Genomic DNA, 14,244 nt, shown 5'->3' on the forward strand with positions numbered 1-14,244 from the left:
AATTGCTGAGTCACGTGCAATTCTGTGTTTAGCTTTTGCAGGAACTGCCAGACTTTTCCACAGCAACTGCACCATTGTACTTTCCCATTTATTAGCTATTCATGTTGCATCAGAACTCTGGAACTCCTCTGTTAGTCTGTGGGAGTACAGCATTTGAACTCTTAGCCTAAGAGTTAGAATAAGCACATTAGAGACCGCTTCTTTCCCACTCCTTGGAAATCAGTGTCCATCTCTTGGGGGCAGGGCAGGGTGAGGAAGGGATAAGGGGCAGAAGGAAAAGATATCAGGGATTGGGCTGTCCAGCCTCTCCCTCCTAACCCTCCCCTTCCCCCAAAGACCCACCTTCATTTCTTCCCTGGATTTCCAGAGGCTTAATCCCCATGATGGTCTGGTGAGATGGGAAAGGTTGTAACTTGCACTGGAGCTGTTGTTAGCAAATCCAGGCTTCTGGCTATTTTCCTGACTCTCTGGCCAGAAAAATAAACTAAAACCCAGAAGTCCCGTGGTGGGTGGAGGCAAGCCACTGCTGGCTTTTCCTTTAACAAAGAGACCCAGCATCAAAAAACACACTTGGTTCTCAAGGACTATGGTTATTTGCCCTTTCATTATGCCCTCTTCTCTCTTCTCTTCTCTTTTTTCTCTTTCTGTTTTTAACAGCATGAATGTAATCACTATTCAAAATTAAGATGATTTTATTTTATTGCCTCAAATCTGCCTCCACACTCCAGTGAATTAAAGTATTTATGCTACACCCCATGTGCTGGTTTGGATGTATTATGTCCCCCAAAACGCCATTATCTTTGATGCAATCTTGTGTGGGCAGACATATTAGTTTTGATTAGACTGTAATTCTTTGATCAAGTGTTTCCATGGAGATGTGCCCCACCCAGCTGTAGGTGATGACTCTTATTGGATACTTTCCGTGGAGGTGCGGCCCCGCCCATTCAGCATGGGCCTTGATTAGTTTACTAGAGCACTATATAAGCTAAGACAGAAGGAGTGAGCTTGCTACAACCAAGAGGGACACTTTGAAGAATGCATGGGAGCTGAGAGAGGAGCTGCAGTTTATAGAGCAACACTTTGGAGATGGTTGTTGGAAGCTGAAGCGGACTTTTGCTCCGGATAAGCTAAGAGAGGACAAATGCCCCAAGAGCTATTAAGAGTGACATTTTTGAGGAACTGCAGCCTAGGGAGGAAAGTCCTGGGAGAAAGCCATTTTGAAACCAGAACTTTGGAGCAGACGCCAGCCATGTGCTTTCCCAGCTAACAGAGGTTTTCCGGACACCTTTAGCCATCCTCCAGTGAAGGTACCCAATTATTGATGTGTTACCTTGGCCACTTTATGGCCTGAAGTCTGTAACTATGTAACCAAATAAACCCCCTTTTATAAAAGCCAATCCATTTCTGGTGTTCTGCATTCCAGCAGCATTAGCAAACCGGAACACCCCATAAGCGGGCACGAATCAGAGATGAATCAGATTTGGAGATGAAGAAGGACTGAAGCATAAGCACAATGGGAGAAATCACAAAGAAGAAAGTATTAGAATATCTGAGATTCACCAACATAAGAACCAGGATTAAAAAGTGAGCAACAAATGGGGGAAATCAATGTGGCAGCTGTGACCGATAAGAGATTGAAATTACTAATATATAAAGAACCTGCACAGATCAATAAAAGAAGCAAATGTGCAAAGGGACATATTTTCGGAACCAAGAATTCACAAATCATATGCAAAAAAAAGCTAAGAAACATAAAAAAAAAAGTTCAACCTCACCAACTCAAAGAAATGTGTACTATAGCAATAGGACACCACGGCAGATGCTTTTGTGATGAGCATCTTTAAGTGCACTGACACCCGGGGTGAGCAGAAGGCCAACTGACACACGCACTCCCCCTCTGCTGTGGGAGTGACACGGGTATACAACTGAAAATTGTTTGGGTAATTCATACCAAACCCACAATAAACACTGAGATTCTAACTGGTTTGAAGCTGTGCTGAAAATGCTGATTTCATTGCTGTAGCACCAATCCAAAATCATGAATCATCTACAGGCATCAGGCATGTACAATCAAATGACTCAAAGTTTCAGTCTAGAATATTGTGATAATATCTCTCAGCCTTCAAGAAATGTGAACATAGCTTTCACTTCAATTAGAATACAGAGGGTACAGTATGTCACTTTTTAAAAATAATAATAAATTAGTCTCATGATCTTTTTGTCAGTCTGGAGATGTCAGCTTTGGAACTCTTTCCCTCCCCCAACCTGCCTCAAGAGGTGGAAGTGGCCCCTTACCACACTGCCCCGGGCAGGGCATATCCAAGCTCAGTGGAAACGCATGTTTGCCAATGGCAAATATAATTTTCCACTTTCAGTAGGGATATGGATATGATGACTGACTGGATTTGGAGTTGGAGCTTCTCATGTGGATGAATTATATTTTCATTAAGATCATTCTGAAATTTCATGGTCAAATATTCCTAGAATAATTAAGCCATGCCCTAATATTTCTTACTGTTTTAATTACAGTGAAACATTTGTTGAAATGAAATTGGCTGTGGTGAACACAAATCCACAATTTGAGTGATTATTCTCTAGGGTTTCTCTCTACTGATTTGCTAAGATTTTTTCTTTAGCAGAGCTCAGATATTTTCAGGTTGCCAAATTAACACAGGGATTATTTTCTAGCTCATTGAGTTAAAAAATAGCTTTATCTTTCATTCCCTTGTAAGATGTTATCCTGAGTATCACATTCATAAATGAAAGAAGACATGCAATTTTCACGGTCATGACTTCGTTTTGAACAATCCTGTTACTGTCTGTTTCTACAGAAAGCCAAGAAGACAAGTTCCTCTTCCTTAATGAACTAGAATGATCTAAGGATCTGAACCAATAATCCTGATTCATCTCTGTTTTTTTTATTGTTGTTGTTGTTGATTTGGTCCTCACTCTGTCTTGCAAAAGGACAAACATCCAAAGCCCGCCACTGAATAGTCAATACCTGTGATTTCATTTATTTCACAACTTGGGTCAATTTTATACTTGAGTACTTATAAATATACTTTTGTTAATTGCATGTGCTTGTTGGTTTTAGGTGTCAGAAATCCTCCTCTAACTAGTTCAGACAAAAAGGAAATTTGTTGGAAGAGTAGGAGGGTATCCATAAAATCAAAGACAGAAGTGAAGAACCAAAATCCAAGGACTGGGGTGCAGCTGGGTTCAAGGGCATCTGGAATTAGGGACTCTTGCCTTCTGTGCTTGCTTGGGTGCTCTCTCTCTTCTCTTTCTCCATCTCCCAAACTCATTTACACAGCTTCTGTCACCATAGAGCTGCTAGTTCCTGGCAAGTTACAGTTCAGAAAAACCTTGAGAAAAGTCACTGATTGGTTTAGCTTGAGTGAGGCACTTACAGTTGAGCCAATCAAGGCCAGGAGGAAGGGTCACATGTTATAGATCACATGACCTCAGAGGAGGGTAAAGTTTCTGAAGGAGCTGCCACCCAAAGGAGTGCCCACTACAGTGTCGTTTTAGATTTGCTTTTGGAAGCAAATATATTTGCTTATATATATTTCTATATTCTGTTCCAAGGTATAGCTACCTTCCTGAGAATAAACTACTGAAAATATCATTTTTTATTAGAACAATTGTAGGTTTACATAAAAATCACACAGAAAGTAGAGTTCCTGTAAATGCCTATCCCCCCCCCCAAAAAAAGCACACACATTTTCCCCTATTATTAACATTTTGCATTAGTGTGGTACCCTATTATTATAATTATATTATTTACTAGAGTCCCTAGTTTACATTAGGGACCCTTTGTGCTGTACAAGTTCTATGAGTTGTTTTCTCTTTTTAAAATTTTTATTCTGGTGACACATATACCACCTACAATTTCCCATTTTATCCACTTTCAGATATACAATTCAGTGGTGTTAGTTACATTTTTAAATTGGGAAAATATAATAAGATTCAGAAGAGAAAATTAAAATCACCTATAATCTTATCACCCAAATATAAGCATTATTTACATTTTAGTGCATATCTTTCCCGTCTTTTGTATGTACAGATGTCCTTTTCTATGTATATTCTGTAAATGAGATCATGTTAAATATACAGTTCTGTATATTGCTGTTCGTTTAGTATGTAACAATGATTGCTCTTAATTAACGGCAATTTATACTTATAAATCCCTTTACATCAGGGGATCTAGACACAAACTTTCATCTTAGTCTTCATTTCCCACCTCAATTGTGGTGTTCCACTGGGACATCCTTCACCCCCAACAAGAATATAGATACAACATAGACTTGCCTTGGGTCAGCCATTCTGTGTGTTAGCAAAGCTCACCCTAGGGGCAGCCCAGGCCTGGCGGGAACAAGCCCAGGTCACTTTTAACAGAGCATCTTCAGGTAAAGCAAGAGCCTCTTGTCCGGCTTTGTGTCTCTCATCTGCTGCTTAAAATGCCTCTGTTCAAATTTCTCTCACATGCCAAATTGTTAGAGGATCCATTTCTCAATTATAAAATTGTTTTAAGCTTCACAAGGTTAAAAATCACACTTTGCTGCTTCTTGTTTGATTCCCATACAGCACGTTTGAAGCAGAATATAGAGTTTACTTGATGAGGGAAAAATATCTATTGATCAAATAGAGAAAAAAAATCAAAGAGCTAGAGTAACATTGGTCTTGATTTTGAAACCAAAGAATCTTCAGTTCTACACTCTTAATCGAGTACTTTCTTTTGACTTCTAAGAAAATCCAATCTCAGTTGGGTGATGCTTTCAATTCACAAAGGTGAGTTAAAGTTAATTTGTTTAGTTGAAAACTGGATTAGTTAGTTATGAGAAACAAGAATGAGCAGTACACAGTACACACTTGCACAAGTGAGAGCACACAACTTCAACACATGCACACATGAGAGCACACAATCTCCACACACACACAAATGCAAATTGCCATTTGCATCCTGGTGTACTTGATTGTATTGAAATCAGGGACTTCTGTGTATTTATGGAATATACCCCCCAACTTCTGCTCTGAGGTTGTTTCCTCTATTTGTTTCCCCAACCACTAAGTTTCCTACCAGGTCAGATAACCACAGATTGGAGTCACCAAATACAAAGCACTGAGCCTGCAAGCGACTACACCAGACAACTCAGAGGCCCAACTGAGCTAGTCTGGGCCTGCTCTCCCAGCTCACTGCCCAGTTCCCACAACTCCCTTCGGCTGGGCTCAGGGCCCTCTGGGAGCCCTGCCCACCCGGTGAGACTGAGTGGGGCCCCCGGTGTGCATCCTTAGAGAGGTACCAGCCACGCTGAGTTGTCAATGCCCATCTAATCCTCATCATCCCCTCTAGAACACAACCTCTGTCAGGACAAGGACCTGTCTAATCCAGTTGTCATCCAAACAAATTAACTTTAACTCACCTTTGTGAATTAAAAGCATCACCAACTGAGATTACCGATGCATCAGGTAAGAATGAATGATTGAATGATACTCTTCTTTTTTTAACTGAGCAAAGAGAAGTGGGGAAGAGGCAGTGCAGAGGAGGAGGGCGCAGTAAAAGGGGAGATGGAGATGAAAAGAAAAAGGCAGTGACTTGGCACTCTTGGAAACAATCCCTGGTGGCCTGATAGGAGTGGAATTTACCTGCTCAGCTTCCACGGGCATTTCAGTTAAACAATTAAAAAGTATAAAAGGGAAAAATTGGGAGGGGAAACCTCATGCAATACGGGAATCTCACTGTGAAAGAACCAAAGCAGTAGATCTAACAAATCTTCCTCCACCCGCTGCTCTGTGGAGTGCCGAAGAATTGACTGCTCTAAAAGGAAATGCAAGCTCCAAGCTGAGAAGCACTGCAGAAGCCCAAACCTGGGCTGGCAAGGCACAGGCTGTGTTTGGAGATGTGGCTCTGAGGTGGTGGGGAGCTCACAGCTGCCCAGCATCCACAGTGATGGAGGTCAAGAAAGGAGAGGAGTTCCCAGCAGCTCCATCAGCACAATGGAACATTCTGTCAGCAAGGGGAGGCTGCTGATCAGGAGGCAGATGTTTTCAGTCTTGCTTCATTCCAGTTTAACAGGGTTGCAATATGTAATATGGCCCATAGCAATTCCATACTGTTGGTACAAATCAATGGACCACTTACAATAGAAAAAAAAAAATATGTCCAGGCTTAAATTAAAAAGACAACAAACAAAACTCACTTGACACCTGAACTATATACCATCTACTCTGGTAGACACATACATTTTATTATGGTAAAGTTGTTTATAGTTTCACCTTTTATTCTTTTATTAACACCTGGGTTGGACAGATTCTCTTCCCCTTTTATAGAGACAATCAAGAATCGTGGAGGTTAGGCAACTTGCACCAGGGCACACAGAGGTTGAGACAGATCCATAGTGTTCTAACTTCTCTACTCATTGACTCTTCCCGGTGCTCACGCCGCCCCAGAGTTCCAAGTCTCCGCCTGACCCAGCTGGCTCAGCCCTGCTGATGCTACACAAGTTCTCTCTCCCACCCGCACTCCTAGACGTGGTCCCTGCTTCTACACACCAGTCTTAGACATGATGATTTCCAGCAGATCACCCAAAGGAAAATTCAGACAGCAGAAGCTCTCCTGCCCTGCCCGGGTTCAGACATCAGCGGACACCTTGGAATGTGCAATTCGGCTGACGGACGATACATAGGTCCTGGTAGGACAGGACAGAGGGAGCTTGCAAGAGAAAATGCAAAATATGGGAAGTGACTGAATACAGATGTAAAAACAGTTTTACTTCCCACCACAGTCAATTCTTTGCCTATCAAAATATGATAAACTGTCTTGAGCTGTTCTAAAACATACAAAGAAAACAGCGATATATAAAAAAGAATAAAAGTGATGTCAGAAGAATATTAAGTGATTGGTACATTCTATTGATTCAAGAAACCAGACGTGTGGAAAGTCAAGAAAGGAAGATAGAAATCTTATGGGAATAAGAGAGGCTTCAGGTCAGAGAAGAGGTAACCCTTTTACTAAGAAGTCCGTAGGAGTCCTATTTAAAGTTTTTCATCAAAGTTGAACCTCAAGTACCTTGTCACATGTTTAGTATGTGACCTAGGCCATGGGTGCACCCCTGGATCATTCGTAAAGAATGATGAGTTACTTTGTATAAAGCACAGGTCCTACACTTTTGGACTTTATGGACCAAGAAAATTTTTTAAATGGAAACATGGAACCAAAACAGGATTTTCTGCCGGCCTTTTTTTTTTTTTGTCAAGTGAAAACATGAACAGAAAGGAGGAAGAGGAGGAGGAGGAGAAAAGAAGGCAACAACAAAGAAGAAGGAAGGGGAGGAAGAGGAGAGGAAAAAGGAGGAGGATCAGAAGGAGACAGAGAAGAAGGAGAGGAGGAGGAAGGGACAGAGGAGGAGGAGGCAACAGAAGAAGAGAACTGCTATTTACCATCATCATAATTTTGAGAGAAAAGAATAGACATTCTAACTCTAAAACAGCCAGAAACATACTCTCTAAATTAAAAAGATGTGAATTTATATTTATGGAAAACTCACTCCTTTCTGTCTTCTCCCAGGTGGGCTTTGGGGGACCACTGGTCTGGAAGGGTGGATAAGATATGGAGCTTGTAGCAAACTCTGCTGCCTTCTGACTGACCAGAGCAGGTTACTTCAAACCCTGAGACCTGGCTCTCCTGTAAGGCAGAGCTAATCCTACCCTCTTTAGGGGCAATTGTGAGGATGAAACAAACCAGGTGCACCAGGATGCAATACCTGGGAGCCGCTGCCTTTCGGCCACCTTTATCACCCAGGCCAAGTGTGAGCAGATGAATGTGGGGGACTGGCACTGAGGGCAGGGGAAATGTCACGCTCAGTCCCCCCCAGTCCCGACATAAGGCTGCCAGCTCGTGGACCCCACGCCCCTCAGGCCTAGGTTCTCTGTCCTCTCCTTCCCTGTTGGAGAGTCTCATTTAAATCTGACCTCACTGACTAAAGTTGTTGCCTGAAGAGTCAAGTTGAGTGGGAGGGGCCTTCTGGGTCTCCCATCCCAGGAATTTTCCTGGGCCAGTGCTGGAAGCCCCCTGAGATGGCTAGGAAACCCACCATTTTGATTTAAAATGAAATTGATTTGTTTGTCTCCCATAAAGACAGATGGGAGTAAATGTTGCCAAAACATAGAGGATTTGGCCATGACTACTTCTTATATTATATAGAACTTTTTAGCTACAAGATTTATTTCTGAGTGTATCATGTGGCTGTAAAAGTTAGAGAAAGAGACATGTCTGATCACGGACTTCCCTCCCTCCCTCCTACAGGTGAACGACATGCAGATTTTAAGGGGAAAGGCTGAAGCTCTGGATTTGTGAATCAAATGTTAAATTAAGGACAAAATGATTTAACCTCCTCAATGGGATATTCCAGAATACTTTCCTAAATATCAGTTTGCTTGGAATTAAAACTGAACTCCATAGCCACCTCATTGAGGGAAAAACAGAGCGTTAAGAGGGAAAGTATTTCCCACTTGATCTTGAGGAGAGATCCCTGGGCTGGCTGTCGGGAGGCCTGGGCTCAGAGCTAGGCTGATCGTGCACCTATCTGTGCCCCTACTTCCTGGCAGGAATGTAAGACTAATGCCCATCTTTTCTTTCTGACAACACTGTGGTCAAAATAAGAGAAAACAGAGTGCTTTCAAAAGTTAATGGCGGTCACTCCAGCTCCCATGGCAGACATGGTGGCACTGACAGTGGTCTAGCCACTCACTCTGGACAAAGATGTTGCAAAAGCAATAGAATTACAAGAAAAATTACAGGAATCTGGAGAAGTACCCATGCACAAGCTACAATCCCTCAAAAAAGTGCTGCATAGTGAGTTTTGTACTGCTATCTGAGAGGTTGCCACTCCACTGAAATTTGGCTGGTGGACTTTTCCTTCTGATTGTTAGCCTTCTGCTCTCCACAGAACTAAAGGCTGGGACACATCAATTATTTATCGCTATTCACTGGAGATATAGCTCATGATTAATACAAAGTCTCTGCCTTCATGGAACTTACATTCCAATGGAAGAAAATTATTGTAAATGAATGTATACTACAATATCAGAGACCAGAAAGACCATGGAGAGAAATAAAGCAGGATCAGGGGGACAGGGATATGGCCCTTTTAAGTTAGGGTTGGAAAAAACCTAAATGAAGTAATGGAACAAGTTATGCAAATAGCAAGGGGAAATAGTATTCTAGGCAGAGGACACCTCAAGTGCAAAGACTCAAAGCCAAGAATGAACTTACATCATAGATGGAAGGAACACTCCCCAAAGCAGTATATTTGGAGTAGTATAAGGAAGGTAGAGCAGCTCTTGTGATGCCTCTCAGGACATGGTGAGAGCTTTGGATTTCATTCCAAGGGTGACAGGAATCCCTTGGAGAGTTTGACCTGACCTTCTGACATTATCTCTGATGCAATCTTGTGTGGGCAGATGTATTAGTGTTGATTAGATTGTAATTCTGTGAATGAGTGTTTCTGTGGAGATGCTCCACCCAACTGTAGGTGATAACTCTGATGAGATAATTTCCATGGAGGTGTGGACCCACCCATTCAGCATGGGTCTTGATTAGTTCACTGGAGCACTATAAAAGCTTAGACAGAAGGAGTGAGCTTGCTGCATTCAAGAGGGACACTTTGAAGAATGCACAGGAGCTGAGAGATGAGCTGCAGCTTACAGAGACATTTTGGAGATGGCCTTTGAAAGCAGACTTTTGCTCCAGAGAAGCTAAAAGAGGACAAACACCCCAAGAGCAACTGAGAGTGACATTTTGAGGAGAAGCTGCAACCCATAGAGGAATGTCCTGGGAGAAAGCCATTTTTAAACCAGAAATCTGGAGCAAGCCAGCCACGTGCCTTCCCAGCTAACAGAGGCTTGCCAGATGCCATTGGTCATCCTCCAGTGAAGGTACCCGATTGTTGATGCATTACCTTGGACACTCTATGGCCTTAACACTGTAACTGTGTAACCAAATAAAACCCCTTTTATAACAGTGAATCCATTTCTGGTATTTTGCATTCTGGCAGCATGAGCAAACTGGAACACCATACAATCATCCAAGGATCCAAAGTGCACGATCAATTGCCCACAGTACCATCATACAGCTGTGCATCCATCACCACAATTTTTTTCAATTTTTAAAACATTTTCACGATTCCAGAAAAGATATAAAGACAAAAAAAAAACCTCAAATCCTCCCATACCCCTAACCACACCCCCCCCATTATTGACTCATAGTATTGGTATAGTAAATTTGTTACTGTTGATGAAAGAATGTTAAAATACTACTAACTGTAGCACATAGATTGCGATAGGTGTATTTTTCCCTATATACCCCTCTATTATTAACTTCTAGTTGTAGTGTCATACATTTGTCCTATTTCATGAAAGAGATTTCTAATATTTGTACAGTTAATCACAGTCATTGTCCACCACAAGATTCATGTTTCACACATTCCCATATTTTAACCTCCAGCTTTCCTTCTGGTGACATACATGGCTCTAAGCTTCCCCTTTCCACCACATTCACATACCCTTCAGCACTGTTAGTTATTCTCAAACTGACATACTACCGTAACCTCTGTCCATCTCCAAACACTTAAGTTCAACCTAGTTAAACATTTTGCTCATAATAAGCAACTGCTCCCCATTTAACCTTGTTTTATATCCTGTTAACTTATATTTCATGTCTATGAGTTTACTTACTATAATTAGTTCATATCAGTGAGACCATACAATGTTTGTCCTTATGTGTCTGACTTATTTCACTCAATATAGTGCCCTCAAGGTTTCTCATCAACCCGTTTTTTTAAAAGACGGTTTTGTTCACCCACCATACATTCCATCCTAAGTAAACAATTGATGGTTCCCTGTATAATCATGTATTTATGCATTCACCACCATCACCACTATCTATATAAGGATATCTCCATTTCTTCCACAAAGAAGAAGGAAAAGTCAAAGAAGGTAGAGAGACAAAAGAAAAAGAAAAAGAAAGGAAAAAAACTGGTAGCTAAAAAGCAACAAAAGGAAAGATAGACTTAAATTACAATAAAAGAATCAGACAACATCACCAATGCCAAGAGTCCCATACCCCTCCATTATGTCCCCCTCTTATAGGCATTTAGCTTTGGATATTGCCTTTGTTACATTAAAAGAAGCACAATGCCATGTTTCTGTTGACTATAGTTTCTACTTTGCATTGATCGTATTTTTTCCCCAATACCACCCCATTTTTAACACCTTGCAAGGCTAACATTCATTTGTTCTCTCTCATGTAAAAACATATTTGTGTATTTTATCACGATTGTTGAGCACACTAGGTTTCACTGAGTTATACAGTTCCAGTCTTTATCTTTCCTCTCTCCTTCTGGTGTCCCACATGCTCCTACCCTTCCTCTTTCAGCCATCCTCACATTCATCTTTGTTCAGTGTACTTATATTGTTGTGCTACCATCACCCAAAATTGTGCTCCGAACCTCTCACTCCTGTCTTTTCCTATCTGTCTGTAGTGCTCCCTTTAGTATTTCCTGTAGAGCAGGTATCTCATTCACAAACAATGTCATTGTCCGTTTGTCAGAGAATATTTTAAACTCTCCATCATATTTGAAGGACAGTCTTGCCACATATAGGATTCTTGGTTGGTAGTTTTTCTCTTTCAGTATCTTAAATATATCACACCACTTCCTTCTTGCCTCCATGGTTTCTACTGAGAAATCCACATACAGTCTTTTCAAGCTTCCTTTGTATGTAATGGATTGCTTTTCTTTTGCTGCTTTCAGGATTCTCTCTGTCTTTGACATTTGATAATCTGATTATTAAGTGTCTTGGCGTAGGTCTATTCAGATCTATTCTGTTTGGAGTACACTGCACTTCTTGGATCTATAATTTTTTGTCTTTCGTAAGAGATGGGAAATTTTCATTGATTATTTCCTTTCTTATTTTTTCTGCCCCTTTACCTTCTCTTCTCCTTCCAGGCCACCCATGACATGTGCATTCATGTGCTTCATGTTGTTATTCAATTCCCTGAGACATTGCTCATATTTTTCCATTCTTGTCCCTATCTGTTCTTTTGTGCATAGGATTTCAGGGGTCTTGTTCCCCAGAACAAGAGTGTTTTCTTCTACCTCTTGAGATCTGCTGTTGTATGGCTCCATTGTGTTTTTCATCTCTTGTGTTGTACCTTTCATTTCCATAGATTCTGCCAATAGTTTTTTCAAACTTTCAATTTCTACCTTATGTTCATACAGTGTTTCCTTTATATCCTTCATTTCTTTTGCCATATCTTCCCTGACATCACTGATTTGGTTTTTTATTTAATTTAGCATATTTCTTTGAAAATTTTTAATTGATTGTTCCATTAAAGTGAAACAATATCTCAACTTTATCTTAATTGAAGTGTAAGTTTGTTCCTTTGACTGGGCCATATCTTTGTTTTCCCTATTGTAATGTAGTTTTCTGTTGTCTAGGCACTTGGTTTCCTTGGTTACCCCAATCATATTTTCCCAGACCAGAATGGGTTCAGATCTCAGAATGGGGTTATATTCAGGGTGTATCTTAGAAGAATGACAGACTTTCCTGTGAGGCCTGTAGCTGCTGTGCTTTTCCTAACCTGCCCAGAGTCAGCCTGTTGCTCCTGACTGGTATAAGGAGGCATAGCCCCTTTAGTTTCTGTTTTGGCTGTTTTCCCCTGGGGTCTGGCGTCTGAGTTCCTCTTAGGGAAGATACACCCCCTAGGGAGTTACCTTCTGCATTTGAATTGGTTCTTCTGTGATCTCCACCTCTGTCTGGATCAGAGTGCTGTGAAGAACTAAAAATGGCTGAGGCTCTCTCCACTGAACCACTCAGGTTGAGAAAGAGAGAAAGGGAAAGAAAGCCCTTTTTCAGAGCCAGTTCACAGCCCCCCAGTTTTGCCCATTGGTCAGTGAGAGCCCTGGTCTTTCTGGCTCTTTAAGGTCAGTCATCTCTAAAAGCCTCTGTCTGCTTGTTAGGGTTTTGTCTATGTTTGTAGCTTGTATTCAGCAGTCCACATTCGTTAATTAAAACTCCATTTGGAGCTGAGCTGAGCTATAGTCACTGGCTCTGGGAATGTTGGTTTCTCCTACAGCAAGGTTTTACAGCTCAGCCTGCCATGGGGGGAGGGGACTCCCAGCACAGGTCCGCAGTTTTTACTTGCAGATTTTATGTAGCAATCTTAGCCATTCCACCCAATCCAGGTTGGTGCACAATGTGTGGACAGTGACAGTTGTCCCCCAGCAGTTGTTCCAGATTATTTACTAGTTGTTCCTGGTTGTTTATTAGCTCTTTCCAGGGGACTAACTAAGTTCTACTCCTCTCTATGCTGCCATCTTGCCTCCTGCCTCTGAGATTTATTTTGAGAGTAAAAGTGAACAGGAATTGTTGATGTATTGATTATATGGGGTATGAGAGAGAGAAGAATCTATCAATTCATAGCTTTGGGCTTGAACAACTAGATGATTGCAAGATAATGCAATGGGAATCTTTTATAATGTACTAAGTTTGGAGAAGATGATCCAAGAGCTCTGTTCTGGGCATAGTAAGTTGGTAATGATTTTCAGATATCCAAGTACCTGTATCTGGCAGGCAGTTGGATCTAAGTCTGAAGCTTGGAGTATAGTTTGGTTCTGGAGGAATAATTGTGGTATAGATATTTGTTCAAATAAACCCACAGCCTTTTTTCTTGAAAGAATGTTGTTAAGGCAAAATTGAATGACAGAAAATAAATAAATAAATAAATATGGGACTTTGTGTACAGAGTCCTACCTGTGGTAAAATGTAGCATGTGAATCATTAGTGGTTCAAGGAAGTCTATAACTTGTCAACAGGCATCCAGAAATTTCAGAGGGGAAAAAAAGATAATTTATCTACCATATATTTCATAAATTTGAGCAGAAATTGTTTTCATCATTTCATGTTGGCTAACATTTACACCAGCTCTAGAGTTTTACTTATATTTCTTAAGTCTGCAATTTTATTCTTTATTCTTACTGTATTGCTTTCTATCTACAATTCATTAAAACTGAATTAGTGGCACAACACTGGTTAATTAATTTGGGAAGTAATGCTAAAATAGCAATATATATATGAAAATTCTGAATAATATTTTGAATCTGTCTAACCAGAAATTATTCAATGAAAATATAGAATATGTATATGTGTTACTGGACAGGTGATTCCATAAACCAGTAAAGAAAA

Source organism: Choloepus didactylus, chromosome 2 (assembly GCF_015220235.1).
Source record: "Choloepus didactylus isolate mChoDid1 chromosome 2, mChoDid1.pri, whole genome shotgun sequence".
Taxonomy (NCBI): Eukaryota; Metazoa; Chordata; class Mammalia; order Pilosa; family Megalonychidae; genus Choloepus; species Choloepus didactylus.